Raw genomic sequence first — 20,858 nt, 5'->3', positions numbered from 1 at the left:
GGCCTGCTGTGTGTTTTTAACAACTGCTTCCCCCAGAGGAGGGTTTGAAAACCTCACCTCTAAAGATATTTCAACTCATATTAGAAAGTGACTTAAATAAAATTGCTCTTCTGACCACTGCCGCTGTGATAGCCGGTGGTGATGTCACACCGCTGTTTCCCATGTTCCTCGCAGAGGAGGTGAGATCACCCTGGTCGGAGGCTTCTGTCTGTTGTCGTTTAGGGAGAGCGGAGGTAGTGTGCCCGGCTTGGAGTGTGAGCCTGCTGGACAGAGCACGTTATGGTTTCGACTGGACCCATCTGGCTTTCCCACAAACCAGTATTGAGCACCTACTGTGTGCTCAGCACCACGTTAGGGCAAGAGCTCTGACTTCGTCTTGCGTTGGCACCTGTAGCACACCTTGCCATATTCTGCCATTGGCCTCCAGGGTTCCTGACAACAGACCAGTTTCCTTTGATTCTCTTGGACGCTGATGTCTTAAAAAAAAAACCCAACAACTTGACTTGGCCACTGTGTTTGATTATCTTTAGATCTGGGTTTTTCAACCTGGGCACCACTGACATCTTGGGCAAAATAAGTCTCTGTTGGGACTGTCTCATGGGTTGGGGGAGGGGTTACAGCTTCCCTGGGTGCCAGTAGCACCACTCAATTCAGTTGTGGCAACAAAAAATGTGTGCAGACATTGACAAATAGGTCCTCATGGCTTTACATTGACCAAAATGCCCTTCTGTCCCCTGTCTTAGTTTATATAGATAGTTATGTGCAAGGAAAGCAAGGATTTTACTCCCCTTTTGTTAGATAGCAGAGGACCAGAAAGAGAAGAAACTTGCCCATCAAACAGTGTGTTGGAGGCAGAGCTGCATTTTCAATCTCCTGTCTTCCCAACCCAGTGTCCTTCGCCTGGATCCATTTAGTGGCGGGCTAGTAAATGTTTTATTAACTGACTCCCTGAGAAAAACAAAAACAAAACACCCCTGGTTAAGAGTGTTTGCCAATTTCATGATGTAAATACTCCCACCGTGGCTGGTTTCTATTCATCAGACCTCACTGCAGGGGGTGTTGGGAGGAGGTAACGTATGATTGGCTCCGGTAAGTCCGTGTCACCCGTCTCCAGGAGCCCCCTGGATCCATGTACACTTTGCTCAGATGTTCGTCTTGCTTCCTCTGGGCCTTGTCCTTCCACCCATCCCCCTTCTCTTATAACCACACGCGCTCATTACTGTGAAGTGTGATGGGGAGGCATTAGCCTGCTAAGCGTTTTTGCTCATCTGTTCAGATCAGTATAAAGCTGTTAGAATGGCATTTTCTTCCTCCCTTTCTCTGTTAAATGAACATTTCTTTACGTGATCTTTCTATCTAAGGGGTTGCTGGAGCAGTGGGAGAGTTCCAGGCTTAGAGCGGCAGCCCTAAGGAGCGATCAGTAGGACCTCCTGGCCAGCATGGACCCTGGGCAGGAAGTAAAGGCTGCTGCTCAGCCTCAGATATGTTGAGTGTGCGGAGAAGCATCTTGGCTGGAGTTTCAGTGCTGATAGGAGCTGTGACTTCTGTAAACCTTAGCATCCACAGTGTGAAAGGAGAAATAATGATCTTCTCCTCACTGTTGATATGAACAGCAAATGCACTTTCTTATGTCTGAGCTTCAGATGCCTACTCTCGCGATTAGTTATTTAGTGGATAGCCTGGTTGTCAGTATTAAAAACTCATCAAGCCTAAGGACTAAGCTTGGTCTTGTGATTTTGACCTTGGCCATGGTTTTGTAACATGCGCCTAGCCATCTCCTCTATGGCCCAGCATTAAACCTGGGGGAGTCTAGGACGGTGGGAAGAACCCGTCTCCGGTTATTAGACCTGGTTTCTCTTTCCACCTTTGGTGCCATCTCATTACATAACCTCAGGGAGCAGTTAGATGTGTCTGAATGTGGTTAGCACCCGAGGAAGGGCGGGAGCATGCTGTGGCATTTGGATTTCATCCCAGAAGCAGTGGGAAGCACTGGAAGGGTTTTAAGCCGAGAAGACACATCATCAGAGCTGTACTTTAGAAAGTTCTTTCTGCAGAGCACTGGGCCATGGTGCAGGCAGGAGGAGATCAGTCACGTGGTTGGTGCAACAGTCCAATCAAAAAGTGATGAGGCAACCCGTGGGCGCGGGATGCTGAAAGGTGCAGATAGAGTGTGCCATGAGAGTTCAGAGAAAGGGGGATATTGTGAAGCAGGGTGCCAGCAGCATCAGGAAAGGCTTCATGGAGGAGGTGAGGCTGTTGCTGGCCTCGATGATGACAGGAAGAGCGGAGAAGCGTGGAGGTGTAAGTCCGTGGGTGCGGGATGCTGAAAGGTGCAGATAGAGTGTGCCATGAGAGTTCAGAGAGAGAGGGGGATATTGTGAAGCAGGGTGCCAGCAGCATCAGGAAAGGCTTCATGGAGGAGGTGAGGCTGTTGCTGGCCTCGATGATGACAGGAAGAGCGGAGGAGCGTGGAGGTGTAAGTCTGCATATCAGGGCAAGAACACTCAAAGTGGCAGTAAATCATATGGGCTTATATGAGGGATTATATAGAGAATGCTTCTTAATTTGTATGGACCTGAACGCTAGGTTTAGGAATATGGATTTTGTTAGATGGTGGTGGTTCCCAAGGGAAAAGTCCATTTTCTGTAGTTGATTTCTGGGGGGAGCTTATCCCCAGCATTCTCCTGTCCACAGCTCCCACCTCTCCTTTCCTCATGGCCAAATGCAGGGTGCCTGGGACCCCAGTGAGGGGTATGGGATGCACGCCCTGCAGCCCTGTGCTGTTGGGAAAGCAGGATTGCACTGAGTCTTGAGGGTGAATGCGGCCCGAAGGCTGATCACGTGACTCCCGGTTTGCCTTGCAGTGGGGACCAGGACCGGGTGGCAGCAGTTGTGCGTTATCTCCGTGCCATCGCCAGTATCTGTCGTCCTAGGCCAGGGTGACCGTGCTCCGCAGCATAGATAAGCCGGCTCCCAGCTGTCCCGGGTACCTTCTCCATCATTCTTCCCCGTGCCAGCACGCACTCTCTCCCCTTACTCAGAATAATGGAAGTCCCCATGTCCTCCCATGCCCGCTTTGTGGAAGTGTACCTGGCTCTGTCCACGGCGAGGAAGGACGGGTCACCTTGTAGCATTTGAGTAAAGTGAGGCCGATGCTCCCTGTGAAGTAAAACAAGGTGTGCTGGGAATGTAGGGACATGGCACGAGCCCGATCCCATGGCCTCAAGGCTCGCAGGAGGAAGTGGAGGCTCAGAGGGGGTGAAGGAACTCACCTGAGGTTGCACAGCCAGGAACTGGTGGGGCAAGAACTGGACTCCAGCTACCTGTGGGCTGCAGAGTATTCCCTGTGGCTATGAATGGGGGCCATCTGCCAGAGGGCCCCATTTCCGTGGGGTTTTTAGCAGAAGCCTGCCTTGTAGAAAATTACATTCTCAAATGGCAGTGTCTGTCATAGGTGAGGCTCTTGCAGAAACACCTTGTGGGAAGGCTTTGTAGACATGAGGGTCCCAGGTTCCAACGCCCACTGCATTGGATGGTAGGGAGCGACTGGCCCAGTGTCTAAGAAACGTTTAAGGTCAAAGCAGAAACCTGCTTCTCAACCCACAGTGTTTTGCCATCTGTCAGACTCGGGGTAAATGCAATCTTTATAAAACACCCAGTGTTAGTCACCCAAGAGGTGGCTTTTGTTGGTGGCACTGTAAGGCAGGGGCTGTTGGGGAGCTCACAGGTGGCTTGTGGCCCTTGGGCGGTGTTTGCCGTGTGAGACCCGTGTGGTCTGGGGTCTGTGAGTGCCCCAAGTATTTGCGGATCTCTGGAGCATGGCAGAGTCATTGTTGGAAACTTGGATGACAGATGGCTACAGCCCAATTGGCTCTCAGATTGTACCCAGTGCCGTCTGGTCTTGCCACCATTTCTTAGTCCTAGACAGCACTGGCCTTGAATTTCCAGAATACTTGCTTACTCTGACAGTCTGGGTCAGCTTTGGCCCACTCATTTGGGGCAGTTGTTTTTGCTGAAGTTCAAATAGGTACCAAGTACTGCACTGGCCACTTTCAACGTTGGGTAACCCCAATGACCTTGAAATGGACCTATTGTTCCCATTACAGAGACAGGGCAGCCAAGGCTCCAGGAAGTTACAGTTCACATGTATTGAGCTCAAGAACCACAGGCTCTTCCCACTGCACCGTCCTCCCACTAATACTTACTAAATCATTCGATTTAGTGTTGGGCATCATAATCACTGTAGTGCCATGTAAAGTCCTGCACAGCCTGAGACCGGCCTCTTTTTTTACTGTGTTCCTGCCTCCTCGTTCTCCCTCCCCAGACACACTGAGCTGTTCACTGTCCTCACGAGAGCCAAATTATACAGATTCAACCCTCAGCCCTCATCATGTGTGCAGGGCTCTGGATAAACGAGGCATTGCCCTCTTCTCAGAAAGCTTCCCAGCCAGTGGCAGAATTAAAACCTGAACAGCTACAGTACTTTAGAAGGGCAAGCTCACTGGGTCTTCACAGCAGCCCAGAGAAGCTTGCTGACGTACGCCCTTCATTGTAAGATGTGCGTTTGAGAGATTTTGCATCGGCGGATCAGAGAGAAGAAATGAGGGACTCAAGGTCACACAGCCCAGCCAAGGCCAAGTTGGGGATTGATCTCAGTTGCCTTGCCTGTCCCTATGAAGCATTCATCCACATCGAGGCTCCGTCCTGGCTCCTGTCACTGGTTGTCAGGCACGGCCTCTCCAGCTTGAGCTGTGTTTGTTTCTGTCTTTAAAAAAATTTATTTTAATTTATTTTTCAATTACAGTTGACATACACTATTATATTAGTTTCAGGTGTACAACCTAGTGATTAGACGTTTATATACATTATAAAGTGACCCCAGCCAGTAAGCTAGTGCCCACCCAACATCTTACCTAGTTATTACAATGTTATTGACTATTCCCCGTGCAGTATTTTCAGTCCCTGCGACCATTACTGTAACTGGCAAAGCGTGCTTCTTCATCTCTGTCTCAGGGCTGCCTGCCGGTGGAAAGGAGGTAGTGTCGGTGGCTGACGCCTCCAACCTGGTCAGTTATTAAGGCGACACTCCTGTGGCTGCAGCCCTGGGAAGAGAGAAAGGAACATGAGCTGATAGCCCAGGCTGTCAGCTGGGCTGACGTTAATTTACTGACGTTTGGACTTGTCAGAGGGAGAATACGCATCTCACCTGATTTGTAAAGTGTCTTCCACTCCCCACCCCAGAAGAAGAGCTGATATACCCAACACTGTGAAGCACTCTGAAAGAGAAGGCATTGACCTCGGCAGTTTGGTTCGGTGGAAAAACTGGGTGGGGTTTTCTGAACTCATTAGCCAGTTTGACTGGTGTCCTCCCGCCACTCACACAGGGACAATGGCTGTGCGGGTGGGGCGCAGCCCAGAAGAGATGTTAAACCACACCCCGGGCAGTGGAGCAAATGAGAGCTTTGGAGCAGAGCCCTGGCCTCTTGTCTCAGTTCTACTACCCCTTGCCGCTGGCCACTGCCCCCCCATGCTGTGTCAGATACCCCATCTGGGAGTGAGGGACGGGCCCTCCTTGGCTGTGCAGCACGATGGCTGGACTGAGGCTGTGAGATTGAACTTGGGTCGAACGTGTGCTTCATTATCAACCCTTATGAATGTATGTAGTTCACCATGGGCTGGTCACTCAGCCCTTCTGAGTCACTCTCCAGTTCCTTGATGCAAGATATAGCTGATGGGAGTACCACCTCACTGATGTGCCCGGGGCGACAGTCATGTGACGTGAGAGTGCCGCACAGGGCCCGGGGCACGGCCGGCGCACAGTGAGGAAAAGTCATATGCTGTCCCACCACCATCATCTACTCCGCCTCTGACAATCTAGGATTGCTTGAGCTCGGGCCACTTCGGTTGGTCACCACTGGGTCCCTAGGCTGCTCCCATTTCAGCTTCTTACCCTGGCTTCCCAGCCTCTTGATGTGGAAGAAACAGAGTTGGCAGGGAGATCTGTGTTCTAGCCCTGGCACCTGCACCTGCTTGTGGAGTGGCATTGGAAAAGTCTCTTCCCTTCCTTTCTCTAGGACAGAGGTCTCTCCTGAATGCTATTAGTAATAATAACAATAACGGTGATGATAACGCTAATAACAGTAGTGGGTTCAAGGATGGCCCCCCAAAGGATGAGTCATGCCCTAACCCCCGCAGCCTGTGAGTGTGACCTACCGTAATTTCGAGGAGGAGCCTTCCTTACCTCTTTACCAAATATGACCCCTGTAGAAGCTCCTCCGTGACACTGATAGAGCCTGGCTGTTTGTGGGACTGCAGGATGGGGGCCCAGGGCCTGCGCCGGCCCCTCCGGGCCGCTCCGGGCTCTCAGACCGTCAGCTTCTCTGGCACGGGAGGAGGTCTCTGGGCCAGCCGTCCTGTGATGCCCGGTGTCACTTTCCTTGTAGCACTTACTTGACCGGCATTGATGGGTGAGTTTGGGTCAAGACTATTTCCTGATTTTAAAAGAACAGCTGATTCTTTGCTCTTCTTGGTCAGAGACTCTTAAGAGGCAGCATGTGAGGGGAAAAGAAAACAAAAGCCGGCTTTCAGCACTGTTTCTGTCCTCCCCAGGCTGGTGGGGTGAAGGGGCGATGCCCCGCCCAAGGGCCCCAGCTCCATGCCCTCCGGGCAGGGTCAGGTCCTGCTGGCAGCAGAGAAAGGCTTGTCCTGCCCCAGCAACATGCTGCCTCTTAAGGAAACACGGTCTCGTGTCCTGTCGCTGGCCTGCAGTCTCCAGGGCATCTGGGCACCAGCAGCGGCTTCCCGCATGGGTTGCCTGTCCAGCTGCCTTCAGTGGCCTTAGCCAGGAGGGCCACCAAGCCCTCACATCAGGGGCCTGGCTGGTTATTGGAGCAGCTGCACATTCAGGTTCTGGCTGTCGGGCCACAGGGAACCCAATAGTTCTTTCAAAATATATTGCTAAAGCCAGTCACACCTTGGCTTCTCCCGCCATAGCATGACTGCTTTATAACCAAGTTGCATCAGCCTGTTTTATATGTAAGGCCTAAGGCCTGGAAGATTGCGCAGACATTCCGGTGAGCAAAGGGAGAATGAGTTGTTGCAGAGGAATATTTGTGTGGCTTGCAAAGCAGGGCACTGTCCTGGACCATTCTCTACCGACATAACAGCATAAAAATAACTGGCCCGTGGGATGCGGATATCAGGGTGACCACACATCCTGGGTGCCTGGGACAGTCCTGATTTACTCCTGTTGTCCTAGTGGCATTAATGGTTTCCCTTTCACTCCCACAAGTATTCAGGTTTAGATGCTAAATCGCACGGTCACCTTGATTGTGTGTGACCTTGAGCATGCACTGCAATGCAGATAATACATTTAAGTAAAAACCTGGACCTTTGTGTTTTGACAGCGTAAGTTGGCTGTGGGTTAGCACCATTGTACGGTCATGGGTAAGGCAAGTCACCATTTCCAGCACATGTGGTTTCCAGGTGGTGACGTCATGGGACAAAATGCCACATAGACCGTTCTTCGGGTCCTTTCTCATAGATGACTAGCTTTTAGACCTTTAGGAAGTTACTCAGTGTCACTCACCTATAAATTAGGAATAATCATACGGCCCTCACAGAGGTGGTATAATTACTAAATAACCTATGTGAAGCATCTAGCTTGTTTCCGGACATGTAATAGGTTGCCAGCAAATGACATTCTTCTTCTTTGACTGTTATTAATCTCTCCATCTGTGAAGTGCTCAGAGACGATTGCTGTTCCATCCTGATCCCTAGACCTTTACGAGGCTGAGACCAGAGCCCGGTGTCCCTGTCAGTGTGTGCAGCGTCCCAGATGGGGACATTTGACAGCATCTTGCTCACCTGCCTGACCAGTGGGTCCCTGCCCCTCTGACATGGGCACTGGATTCCTGCGACGTCGCTTTTCCCCGCCCTGACGACTCTGCCCTCTCAGGCCTTTCCTCCACCCGCTGCCCAGCCTGGCCTACTTCCTCCTCCCTCCCACCGAGCCAGGCTGTGTAAACACCAAGGCCAGATGTCATTTACTGGCGCTGGCTGACTCCAGGGCCCACTCAGCAGTTCGCAATATTCCCACGTGGAGACTTGCCTCCTTCCTCTGCCTTTTGAATGAAGGCATCATCTGTTTGTCCTGTCCTTCCTTTGGTCCTTATTCCTTTCTACTAATTTGCCTTTCTGTATGCCTCACCCATTCTTTTTAATGTAACTGCTTAGAGAAGAAGTGTTTCACCACGTCCTGACTTCAAACCATGGCACTGCCACTCCAAAGCTGAATCCCTTGGACGAGTGTCTCAGTTTTCTCATCCGCAAATCTATGTGGCTGCTGTGAGGTTTAAAGACGTAACAGTGCTGCACAAACCCCGACACATAGTAGGTACATGATGAATCGCAGTCTTGCCACCCCGAGGTCTCCAGACTCACAGGCTGGCCCTGCTGCTGGTTAGTGAGACTGGGAACACACGTGTTCCACCCCGGGCTGCAGATTCCTTACCTGCTCGCCCAGGAGGGTGGGAATGTTTACTTCCAGAATAGTCTAAGCAATTCCTCAGTCTCTCCACTGAATGGGGCAGGGTTATTTCACTTCCAGCAAGAGAAGTGAAAAGGTCACAAGACTGGATGTCTAGGAGATGCCTGTTCTAGTCCCAGTTCTGTTATGTGACTCTGGGTAAGTCATTTTGTGTCTCTGCATTTCCGTTCTTCATTTTTAAAATGGGATAATTACCTCCCTGTTTTTCTGCCTCTCTTAAAAATGACCAAAGAAGACAAGCTATTAAAAAGCATCTTGCTGGCTGCTGTGTGCTAAAGGACACCTGCATGGTCTCGGGTGGTGTCAGCCTCCTGCATGGACCTGAGGGGCTGTAGCAACTTCTCCAGCTGGCCATGACTGCTGGTGACGGAAGCATATCAGTGTCGCTATTGTGTGTGGCTGTGCTGCCTGCAGGCCCGCATGAAAGTTGTGTCTTTCTCTGTTCTCCCTCATGGACATCTGGCCCATGAGTAACTCAAACAGGAAACCACCAGCCATCACTTCCAAAAGCTTAAGCTCCTCTCACACATATGCTTCCATTTTGTTGCTCTTGTTGTTTGAACGGTGGGGAAATAATTTATTAAATCAAGGCCAGTTCTTCCTGGTGGGGCCTCTGTGATAGAATCTGTTAGATGGGTGGAGGTGAACCCTGATGAGGACTGGAATGCGAGTCGTGGACCAGAGCCAGGTTAGTGACAGAGAAACGCTCAGAAGCTCTGACCCTTGCCCCAGGTTGGGGCTGTACTGTACTTTTGTTAGCTTCCCCAGGTGCACAGCCAATTTGGGGAAGTCTGAGGGCGTGCCCTCGGGCTAGTACATCCCCTAACCCCTGTCCTATGCCCCAGTATCCATCAATGTGATTAGATTATTTTTTAGGGTTGTCTATTTGTGCGGTTGCTCAACTTACCGGTGATTGTCATTCTTAATGATGCCCACCACATGTGGGGGACTTTTACAAGAGCCCATGAACAAGCCAAGTGAACAAAATGGATAAGAAGTATCTTAGAGCAGACTCTGGAGGTGACCCACCATTCTGTGGGCCTGACCCTCTTCGTTTTGTGGTAGAAGAAGGCGGGTTCTTGCTGGGCCCAGTTGGGTGAACCAAGTCCCAAATGTATACACAGAAAGCAGGTGATAATTTAGAGAGCATCTGAGAAAGAGAAGGAGAGAAGTGTGGGGGTAGGGTAGCCCCCCCCCGAGACCCCATCACGTCAACAGCGCCTCCTTATTGTTTGCAAGTCCTTGTGGGGCACACCTGGTCTCTCTCACATCCGGGAGGTAAGAGACAGGGTCTTCCCACAGAGTTCTTCCCTGGAAATTTGGTCTGTTCTTGGTCTACACCCAGGTGCCTGTGGGAAACAGCTCCTGTGCCAGGGAGCCTTTCCCTGGGGCTGTGCTCTGTGTGGGCAATGTATGGGCACCCACCGCAGTCTCTCCATGCTGCCACCATGACCCGCTTCCCCAGATTGCCGCGCCGGCCCCAGAAGCGCCGGCTCAGAGATTACTTTCTCATCAGGGCAAGGACTTTTCAAAGTTGCTGTGTTTTCTCTATCATTTCCTTCCCTTCCCCCTTCACTTCCTGTTTTTTCTTCCTCTTTCTCCACCCCCACCCCATCCCTCAGCCCTGTCCCTTGTTGTCTGAGAACAGGAACAAGCGCGGAGCATTGATAATCATGATTTCCTGGCTGGCTGGCCCCTCTCTCTTGCTGGGAGCCAGAGCCAGTCCAACTCCTCCGAGCACGTGAGCCCGGCTGGGGCAGGGAGGAAGCTGTGCCCTTTCGGGCCCCCGTCCGACAGAGAATCTCATAAAGAGAATCTGTATGCCATTACAGCAGTCGGCAATTCCAAAGGACATTCTCCTGCATTCGAACTCAAGCACAGCAAAACTCCCAGCGTTTTGGCCGATTAAATATAGTCAGTTTAGATGGACAGAAGCTAGATTCGGGAGGAAGCGATGAGTTTATTAATGATTTTGCACCGTATTCTCTTCATGACTCTGCAGATCATTGTAGCTCTCTGAAGTCTGGTTCCCTAATCCTTTGGATAAATGAAGTTAATGGCATTTTTGAAATGGCAAATTAGGAAAATGTATCTGTGAGAGTCACATGGTGCTCCTGGCAGACATTATTTGCTTAATAAATGCAAGATCCCATTTCTGGTTTTGGTTTTCAGCACAGAAAAATGGCTCTTCAAATGTGTGCAGTAGCCTGAAAAGTGACTTATTCGATGATACCCAAGGGATCATGTCTGTTACTGTGTTTTTTTGAAACATGGAGAAAGATACACAGAGACAGAGATAGAAAGAGACAGGAGAAACAGAAAGAGAGAGAGGGGAGAGACAGAATGACAGAGACAGAGGGAGACCCAAGAGAGACCTACCCGCTGGGCACAAACACGCCCATCCCTGGAAAACAAAGCCCACCCCCACTGTGCTCAGGGTCATGCTGTTCCCTAACAATATTTTTCTAAGGGGAAACAGGGAAAACCATCCTGACCACATGCCTGAGGTAGGCTGTTTTACTAATTTAGCTCCCAGGGATAAATGGACAAAAACAGCAATCTGGAAAAAGTGCCACCTCCCTTTCTGAAAAAATCTGTTTAAAAAACAAAAAAGAAAAGAAAAAGAAAGGCTTCCCATTCAGGGTCAAAGACCAGTTGTTTGAGATGTCAGCCAGAGCATGTGGCTGCTTTTTTAAAAATTCCAAAAGCCAGAGCCTCAGAGACACGCTCTCATCTGGACTCCTTTTCCAAGTGGCCAAGCTTAAGTGAGGCTGTTTTCTCCTCTGATCCTCACCTCACTTTTCTCAACTGCAAAATGAAAGCATGGGACAAGGTTATCGCGTGAATTTCTTTCACCCCTGAGAATCTAGGATTCAGGGACTCTCTGCTCTCCTTTAAAAGAAAAAAAAAAAGTATTGTTATGAGAGGCGAACAGGAAATGGCCTCTCACAGTAACATGACTTGCATTCCCTTTTAACAGAGTATCGCTCAGTTGAGGACTGAGAAACTGCAGGACTCCAGAGGGCCACAGCCTTGATTCGGGAGCTAGGCGCGTCTTGGCCTGACGGCTTCTCAGCTGGTCCATCCCATCAGCCTGGATTGGTGACCCTGAATCACTAGAGCTATCTCCAGGTAAGAAAGCACTGACGTGGGGGAGGGATGGGGGGTGGCAGGCCGCACTGTGGTCCTGGCACTTTGATATGCACGCTTATAGAAATACTTAAGAGTATTTCAGATAGTCATTTCACCAGATTTGTCATCCTTGGTGGGAAACCATGTCTCTTCACACCACATACATGTAAAAGGGGGAAAAACCCTCATAGAAAACAGGGACCTAATTAATAATTGATGGACATTTCCAGGTGGCTGTAATTTTGAAGTGGATAGAGGTCTCTGGACTCTGAGTGCATCCTGAGAGGGAGTTATCCCGAGACTATTGAGTGTTTGGGCATGAAATAGAGTAGCTTAGAGCCATGTGCAGGAGGAGAGCACGGTAGAATTGCTTTAAGTTGCTTTTTTCTTGATAGCCAACCTGGAAGTGACTTGAGGTCTTGTGCAGAGGTCTGGCTGGCGTCTCACTCGCTCTACCATCTTTAGAGACAAATTCAGTGCATGAACTTGTCACCTAAGAGCATGCACGGTGCACAAGCCGCAGGTCACAGTTCCCTTGCCCCCTTCCCTCACAGCCAGGACATCGGCTCTCTTGTTACCTCCCTTCTCTCTAACCTCCTCCCAATCAGTTATGGACACTTTTCTTCTTAGCCACAAAGAGAGGGCCACATCTACTTGAACTTCTTCATTAAACTTGGACCAGACATGAGCTGATGCTCCTTCCTGATGACTGAAGACGTACTGAGGGTTGTGCTCCGTGACACTGTTCTATTAACACACCTCCTGTACGCTGGCCCAGGGACCACACGTGCGGGATCAGTGATCGTGAAGAAGATGCGGAAATGTCAAACTGGACGCACACCTGTTACCCTTTGCCAGTTGCTGGTGTCACATTCTGCCATCCTCCCTCCTAAAGTGCTTTCTCATTTGGATGTCTTGAGTCTCCTTGAACACTAAAACCAGGGCAATCTCTATGGCAGAGCAGAGTACAGAAAGTGTGGCTAGGTGATTTCTAAGGTATTTTCCAATCCTGCGTTCCCAGGGCCATCTTATCCCAATTTGTGCCTTGTACCACATTCTTACTCACTGGAGCATGAGCTTGACCTGGAGCCCCTTCCTTATTTCCCTGACGGGTTCTCTTCCGAGTGTGGCTCCATGAGCTACAGCCTAATTCAGAACGAGGAGATGAGCTTCAGAATTAGACCCACCAGACTTTGAATGTCAGTTCTGCTATTTATTAGTTGAGTGGTTTTTGCTTAAGTCATTTTAAATGCCCGACCTCCTGTTTCCCCATCTATAGGATGGGGACAGTACATTCTCATTTATAGGTTTGTGGTGACAATCAGAGGAAATAAGGCATTAACATTGCTTTTGCTTACATTAGACCTCAAAAAATGTTCACCTCTCTCCCTCTCCAGCCTCATTTAGAGCTATTGAAATGGAGCTTTATCCTTCGTGGAGTTCTGTCTGAGCCCAGGGACGGGCCTTGTGTTCATACGCTGTATGTCCCCACCCATTACAGAAGAGAGAAGCTGTCAACAGGCTTCTGAGATCAGAGCTTGTCTTCCAGGACAGCCTTCCATCCCCTGGTCTTTGGCCAGAGTGCCCTCTGCAGCCCAGCCACCTGGAAGGCCCGCTCTGTCATATGTGACTTCAGGGCCCACCCCTCTCTCAGCCCCTTACTCTGTCCTTTGCCTCATGAGGTCTTGGGTGAAAACGGTCTCCCTCCCAGCAGCTCTCTTCCCTGTAGAGCAGCAGAGTCCCCAGACCCAGGGCGGTATTCTGACGCTGCTCTCAGTTCATCTAGGGGCGATGTCCTGGCCTGGCACTCCACAGGGGTGAGTTTCAAGTGTATGTTCATTCAGGGCCATGACATTGGCTTTCTTCCTTGTCTGCACGCTCTGCGGGCGTTCATTCCTGCTGCCGTCCATTCGGTCACTTGGCAGGTGTCCTTCTCGGTGTTATGGGTACAGCACGGGACCAAAGTTCCCGTTCTCATGGAGCTTATCTTCTAGTGGGATGAGGGATTGTCAACAGGTAAATGGGCGTTTATACATTATATTAGGCAGTATTAAGTGTTATGTAAAAATGTATATTTTTAATATATGGCTGGACATATATCTATATATATCTCTATCTCTATATCTTTATCTATATCTCTATCTCTATCTATCTATCATCTATCTATCTACCTATCTATCTATCTATCTATCTACCTATATCTAACCTATATCTATATTTATCTATATCTGTATCATCTATCTATATCTATCCTAGGGAGTTGGGAGAACAGACATTACTGCTCTCTCGGGTACAAGGGAAGGCCCACCCGGTATGACGTTATTTGAACAGGGCCTGACAAAGGAAGTAGGGAGGCATCTCTGAGGCCCCATCCCTAAAGCATCCTCAGTGGAAATAAGGGTGGATGCTCTTGCCTAGTAGAGTGTTAGCCATTCATGCAAAAGCCTGCCCGGAGTACTAGGTACTGAGACTTGGGAAATGAATGAGACTTGGTGACATCAAGGGACCCATGGACTGGCACTCGTTCAAGGCTGCTTGGGGAAGTTGCATCAATAAATTAGGTTGAAGTGAGCATTTGTCCTAATTTGGTCATTGTGGAGCCAATTTGCTGGAGTGGAAATTTTCCACGGGAACGTCCCGCAGGTCGCTTCCACCAGTGCTCTTGGAATTCGTTCACCTCGACCACTGCCGAGTCCCAGCTGCAGGGAAGAGGAGGGTCGTTCACTCAGCAACCCTCTGAGTGCCTATCCTCTGTCAGCGCCTGCGCTGGACCCCGGGGGTGAACGGCGATTCGATTCGTCTGCTGCCTTTGAGTTGTTTGTGTTTCACTGGGAGACCTACTAGTGACTAGCCAACACACACTTCTCAGGGTTGTGTAAGAGTGTAAGAGTGGGTGTGAGGGAGCCCAGAGGAGGGGCCCCAGACCCACACCGAGGGCAGAACCGGGGAAGCTCCCTGGGGACACACTGTCTCCACTCAGCTGGAAACGAGGTCATCAGGCAGGTGAACAGCGGGACGGTGATACACTTGAGGGAGGCAGAGGAGAGGCTGAGCAGGGGCTGTCCCCGGAGGGTCTCTGTGCGGCGTCATTCTTTGTGGCTATGCAGTGTCACTTGAGGCGATGCTGACACCGGGGGACTCGTTCAGAATAAGCAGCTGGAAACTCGGGTGTCATGCGAAGAAGGCTGAGCCTGTCCTGAGGACAGTTCAGAGCTGTGGACAGTTCTTTCAGCAAAGATCAATGGCCTGATAAAATTAGAGTTTTATGAAGTAAAGGGTCTAATTTTATTTGACTCTCTCCCCATCCTGTAAAGTGCTTGTTTTATACTTATTTCTTGTGATGCTATGAGATCACAGTTTCTGCAGCTGGAAAGCAGGTCACTGCAGACGCACAGAATGAGGTGTCCGCCGGGAGTGCAGGGGTCCAGGGCATCGCCGCCGCGGAGTGTGAATGTTAAAGGTGGACAGTGTTTCACATGCAACCTGGTGCACAGACTGCTGGGAAGTGATTAGAACATGAGCCTTGCTTCTGATGGGAGAGGACAGCTGACAAAGGCCATGCTATTCTAGTAGAAGTCATGGAAGTGAGGTCTTGATACATTTTCTCCTTGTCAGACAATGAATAGGCAATAGTCATTCTTAACACTCTCTCTGTTGAATGCTAAACTAAGAGTGTTCTCTTTAGAAATGTACAGACTCCTTAAGTAGATAACACCTGAATAGCTACCAGGTGCCAAACATTGTGTTAGCCCTTGGAACTAGGGCTAACAACTCAAAGGCAGCAGCCAAATTGAATCGCCGTTCACCCCCGGGGTCCATCGCAGGCGCTGACAGAGGATAGGCGCTCAGAGGGTTGCTGAGTGAACGACCCTCCTCTCCCCTGCAGCCGGGACTCGGCAGTGGTCAAGGTGAACGAATTCCAAGAGCATTGGTGGAAGCGACCTGCGGGACATTCCTGTGGAAAATTTCCACTCCAGCAAATTGGCTCCACAATGACCAGACAAATCAAACAAGGTCAGCCCCTCGAGGAGTTCATAAGCTTGTGGGGGAAAAAATATAGAGGAACCAAAGTCACAGGAGCAGATAGTGAGTAAGAGTTCTGGCATGAACAAAACGATGTGGATGCTAAGAAAAGAAGCCACGGAAGTTGGGGAAGGTTCCAAGAGGGGCCGTATGAGTGGGGCATTGAAGGATGAGTAGGAGTTGGGATCTGGGAGAGAGATGCTCCTGGTACTGAATAGCACTCTATAAATAAGGGCCAACACTCAATCCTCTGTGCTGATGGCAGGGAGGAAATAGCTGGAGTGGATGTCACTCACAGATGATGCCTCAACTCTGCCATTTAAAAATCCATTAGTTGCCACCCCCTCATCTTCCCACCTTGTTCCCAACTGTGACTAAAAATAATTAAATTAACTAATTTGAGGTGATCTCTTCTCTGACCTCATGTAGGTGTGAATGAGTAGAACAGGATGGGGGTACCAAGAAGAGAAGTAGAGAGAGGAGGGAGAGGACTCCATCCTCACCATCCCCAGACACAGGGTCAGTGGCATAGATGCATCAGCGCCCTCTAGTGGCAAAGTTCAGCTGTTCAGAGAACTGGGTCTGCTTCTTCCCCATGGAAGCTGCAAGAGTTTTAAAAACTGGGTCTGTCCTTCTACCTTCCTTTGGGAGAAAAATGTATATTTTGTGTACATGTACATATGCATATACTACAGATGTGCATTTATAGATGCATGCACATATATGCATATGTGTCATATAGAATTTATTTTAACCCAGCACAGAGCCTGGGGCTGACAAGCTCCAGGCATACTTGGCTGGAAGACGAATAGATGCGTTAGTGCTGACCTCGCTGATCTGCACGCCTCCCCAGATGTGCCCAGGTTGATGCGTGTCATGGTTTTGCATGTTCACAAGCCCACTAGGAGGGAGTTGGGATCTGGTTACAGATGAGGAAACCGTACCTCAGGGAGATGGGGGAGCTTGTCCAAGGCCCACAGCTACCAGGTGGTCGGGACCACACCCTCCGCTAATGGTGTCCTCTTCCACTGCACATGCCATATCACCTTATTGATACGTAGGCGAAGCCTCTGGCTAACCAGTGAGGAGCAATTAAAAGTCTCCCTTGGGCACGGTCCTCCCTTAGAACTCCACAGTGCAGACTAGGCAGCTCAGCGGCACCCTGTCGTGGAGTCAGGGATGCATGTGTCTGAAAGTCCTCTCCAGGTTTCTGTGCTGTTGGCACACCGCGACATCTTCCCATGCTGCTCTCTCCTCACATGCTTCCAGGGATGGGGAGCTCACTATCGAACCAGGCAGCTGGTTCCAGTTCTAGGCACAGAGCACCCCTCCCTCAGTACAGAGCCATCTCTGAACAGAACCATGTCTCATTTCTGCTTGGCTTAAACATCGCCACATCCATCGGCCTAAGAGGCAGATGCTTGGCTCTGACTGGAGTCTCTCCGTTCCTCCTCTGGAGAGCAGTCCCCTCCCCAGAGCTGAGACTGGCCGCTTGCTCTCGGAGGGCCAGTCAGGTCTTCCTTACGGGCTTGGCTGAGTATGAGACGTAGAACCTGACTTCTCTTCACCCTCTCAGGAAAGTCCTCAATGTGAGCCTTGTCTCACCTCTTTCTGTCTAGAACCCCGGCTGTTCTCCTGGACAGTAAGCATTTCCTCTGGGTGCCTTTAACAGACATACGGAGAAGTTCAAAAAGAAAGAAGAGAAAAGAAATGAAGGAAAAGAAAAGAAAGAAAGAGAAGAGAAAGAAACCAAACAAAAGAAAGGAAAGGACAGTACTGTGGTGTCAGGGTTCAGCTGGGGTCTAGCCCACGCTCTGACACGGCTCACCGTGTGACCTTGGACACCCCTTCCTTTCTCCATCATCACGATGAGGGACTTGGACGTGATTGTCCAGGTGCTTCCATGTCCAAACTCGTCCCCCAAGACAGTCTTTGAATCCGGCTGAGCCCCCAGGTGGTCCAGCAGGACCGGAGTGTGGGACTCGGTGTTGGCATCACCGCTACCAGGACGCAGCTGTGGGAGCTGAGAACTGGACCCTTCTCCTTTTCCTGGAGGGGCCTCGGTTGGCCCTCGAGCACGGAACCGCTGCTCTAGTTCAGAGTGAAAGGGGCTCGGTCTATTGTCCGTGCTACCCAGCCTGTGCCGTGAGCCCGGGCGTAGCTGACGCCCTTTTTTCGCTCCCTTGTTCTGGTTCTCTGGCCTCCTTGCACCTCTGCTCTGGGTTGGAAAATAGGACACTCAGGGTGGGGTGTTTGATTGGGGGGGGGGCTGCCTTTCCCTGTTTGGGTCTCATAACCTGCTGGCCCAGTGGTCCCAGGCTGGGGACTGTCCCTGACCAGGAAAGCAGGAAGAATGCAGGGGTCCAGACCAGGCTGGTAACAGGCAGAGGAATTCTGCAGAATTCTGAACGCTGGGTGCAGCCTCAGGAACTTTCCTCTGCGCACCTCCGCTCGGCCCTCCGTGTCCCCTCGCAGGACTCCTTCTTTCTCTTCTCTTGGTCGAGGAAGACGGGGGCTGGCAATCTTGATTGCCTCCAGTTGCCCTAACCTGGGAATAAGGAGCCTGGAGATGGAATGACATTTGCAAAGGCATGAGTCCCTACTTTAAGGAATGCCCTATACCAAATTTTGTGCATTTGGAGCGGACTTCAGGTGAGGTTTGTCTAACTGGGCATCATGACAGGCCGTGTTAGAGTCAGGAGCACAGGCTGAGCCACGCTGCCCGGGGTTGAGTCCTCCTCGGCCCCAGACTTACTAGTGAGCTCGGCGGTCGTCCCCGTCCCATGAGCTTGTGCTGGGGGCTCATCCTGGGAGCTCGGTGGTCATCACACCGCCCATTCACCAGCTTCCTTGTCGGTAAAACGAGCCTGTTAGTGGGCCCTGCCACATAAGGCTGCTCTGACTGTTAAATGTGTTCTTACGTGTAAGCACTCGGAATGGCCCCGGCACACAGAATAGATGCGGGTACCTAAGTGTTAACTATTTTTATTTTGACCTAAAGCCTCAGTAGAATTTTCTATGAAAAGTAAATTTTGGGGATGGGTTGTGAAATTAGTCATTTCATGGCTGGTTAGGAAGTGTCTCCTTCACACAGAGCTACTCTTAGATGCTGATGGCTCAGCGCTGAGGTCAGGAATGCTGATGAACACAGACATCGCTAGTGCGCGACTCCGTAGGAACAATTGAAACATTTTAGGGGAGCAGACGCTTCTGGCCCAGAGTGGGGGGCAGGGAGGGGACAGAGGCAGGAGGTGGGGGCCAGCAGGTAAGAGAGGAGATGGTAGCGTAGACTAAGGAGGACTTAGGGATGGGGGTGCTGTGCTGAGTGGGGGAGTGCCAGAGCAATTACTTGATAGTGAGTCTTTGGTTTTGATGCAGGAGATGAGCTCCACTTTAAGCCCGTTCAGTGTGAAATGCCCGAAGGTGCGGGGTGGGGTCCCTGCACTTTGCCCAGCTCTGATGTCGGGGGAGGAAGAGGGCTGAGGACGTGGGCATGGAAGCCGCCACCGTCAGGACAGACCGCTCCCGGAGGAGCGAGCACAGGCACCTCTGTGTGCCGCACGGCCCCACAAAGGCTTGCTTGTTCGCCCCTGACATCAGACCTCGCCCTCAGGATCTCTCTGTCCTTCTGGGGTGAGATCTCATGGAGTGATAACAGAGGGAACAGGAAGGGAAGACTCAAGGGGAGGCTGGCTCAGCCATCACCATGCCAACTAGAGTGCAGGGTAGGAAGATGGCATCTACCACGTGCGTGGGCCCACCTGCCAGGCTGCACCCCGGGGCTGTCCTGAGCTGCTGAGCTCCTGGTCAGCAAAATAGAAGCTGCCAGTGTCGGTTCTGAGAGACACTAGCTGTCTGGTCACCAATGGACAGTGTGTTAGAGGGCCAAATGAAGGAGTTGCTGCCCACTGTGGGCTGATTAAGTAAGTAAGCAAGCATTGCATTTAAACACCTGGATTTTCTGTTTTAGCAAAGATTTACCGAGAGACTTTTGCCTTGGAAATGTCCTAAGAGCTTACTATTTAGAGGGATCTGTGGGATTGTCTGGTCTGGCTATGTCTGATCCTTTCTTCAGATGAGTAGACCGAGGCTGGGAGAGTGGAAGCAGTGTTGAAACTAGAAAGAGAGAAGACTTTATTGCCATGCAGTCCCGGGCTCTAGGTCGGTGACACTGTGTGGAGAGCACTTAGCACAGACCTGACCACCGTGGGGGCGCAGGCAATGCTGTTCCTGGTTCCTGTATGGGCTCTTATTTGTGCTAATCAGTGAACGAGCTCGCTCATAAAACAAAGTGCCAGTAGAAAGGGAATTCCTGGTTTTCTTCATCCTGAAACCAACCAGTCCTAAAACCATCATCTAATTATAGACACTGGGCGGAAAGGGAACTGGGCATTGAAACTTCCCATGCTTGGTCTAGTGTAGCGGTTTCTCAAACCCACGGCCAAGGTCATCGACTAGGCATTGAAAGGGGGGCCTGTGCCTCCACCACCCCTTCAGGGCGCGTCCCACACCCCCCTGGGCACCTGGGAGAACCTGAGATCACTTTGTTCAGCTGGTTCTCGTTCTCGGGGGTAGGAACTGGGGAGCGCCCCAGGCCTCAAGTCTGAGTAAGTTCGCTATCTTCCCGAGGAATTTAGAAGCAGCCTAAACAGTATTTGATCTGCCTGGGAGGCCTGGGAGCCCTCCAGCCAGTGAAGGACAAAGCTTTCAAATGTAGTCATTTTGTGGCCACAGACACCAGCCTGGGAACCCGGGCGGCTGCAGGGTCGAGTTGAAATCAGGACAACACATGGTTTAGTCATCACAAACAGGGCTGGGCTTCAACATAAATTTGAAGATAAACTTGGTGAGTTTGTTTGTTTGGTTCAATTGTGGTCTAGGTTGATCAATCCAAACAGGGAAGTCCCGCGGGGACTCTGTGGCCTTCCCTGCGTATTGTGAGTTTCCGGCAGGAGCACCTCTGAGAAAGAAACGTCCCTCTGTCCCCTATCTGTCTGTCAGCCCTGTGGTGGACATACAGTGTGCCGATGGAGGACTTCCAGCTATCTTAATTTGCATTTCCGGAGTATCTTCCAATTCCATGATATGATTGTAAGTGAAAGTTCTTCCACAGTGAGTGATAGAAACTCATTCTGATAAGTTTAGAATTAGGATT

The 20,858-nt window shown here is 50.7% G+C and overlaps 1 protein-coding gene across 2 annotated transcripts in view; it reads left to right on the top strand.

The window, feature by feature from the left end:
* The window catches only part of CYRIA (CYFIP related Rac1 interactor A), a 97,810-nt gene that overhangs the window by 31,824 nt on the left and 45,128 nt on the right, over window positions 1-20,858 (top strand). For both annotated transcript variants that reach the window (XM_066386185.1, XM_066386183.1), the window contains exon 2: window positions 11,529-11,680. The gene's annotated coding sequence lies outside the window, so the exon portion shown is untranslated. The remainder of the gene's footprint in view (window positions 1-11,528; window positions 11,681-20,858) is intronic.

The sequence above is a fragment of the Saccopteryx leptura genome, chromosome 5 (genome assembly GCF_036850995.1).
Source record: "Saccopteryx leptura isolate mSacLep1 chromosome 5, mSacLep1_pri_phased_curated, whole genome shotgun sequence".
Taxonomy (NCBI): Eukaryota; Metazoa; Chordata; class Mammalia; order Chiroptera; family Emballonuridae; genus Saccopteryx; species Saccopteryx leptura.
Note: the sequence above shows the minus strand (reverse complement) of the source record. Positions and strands in the feature narration are given on the sequence as shown.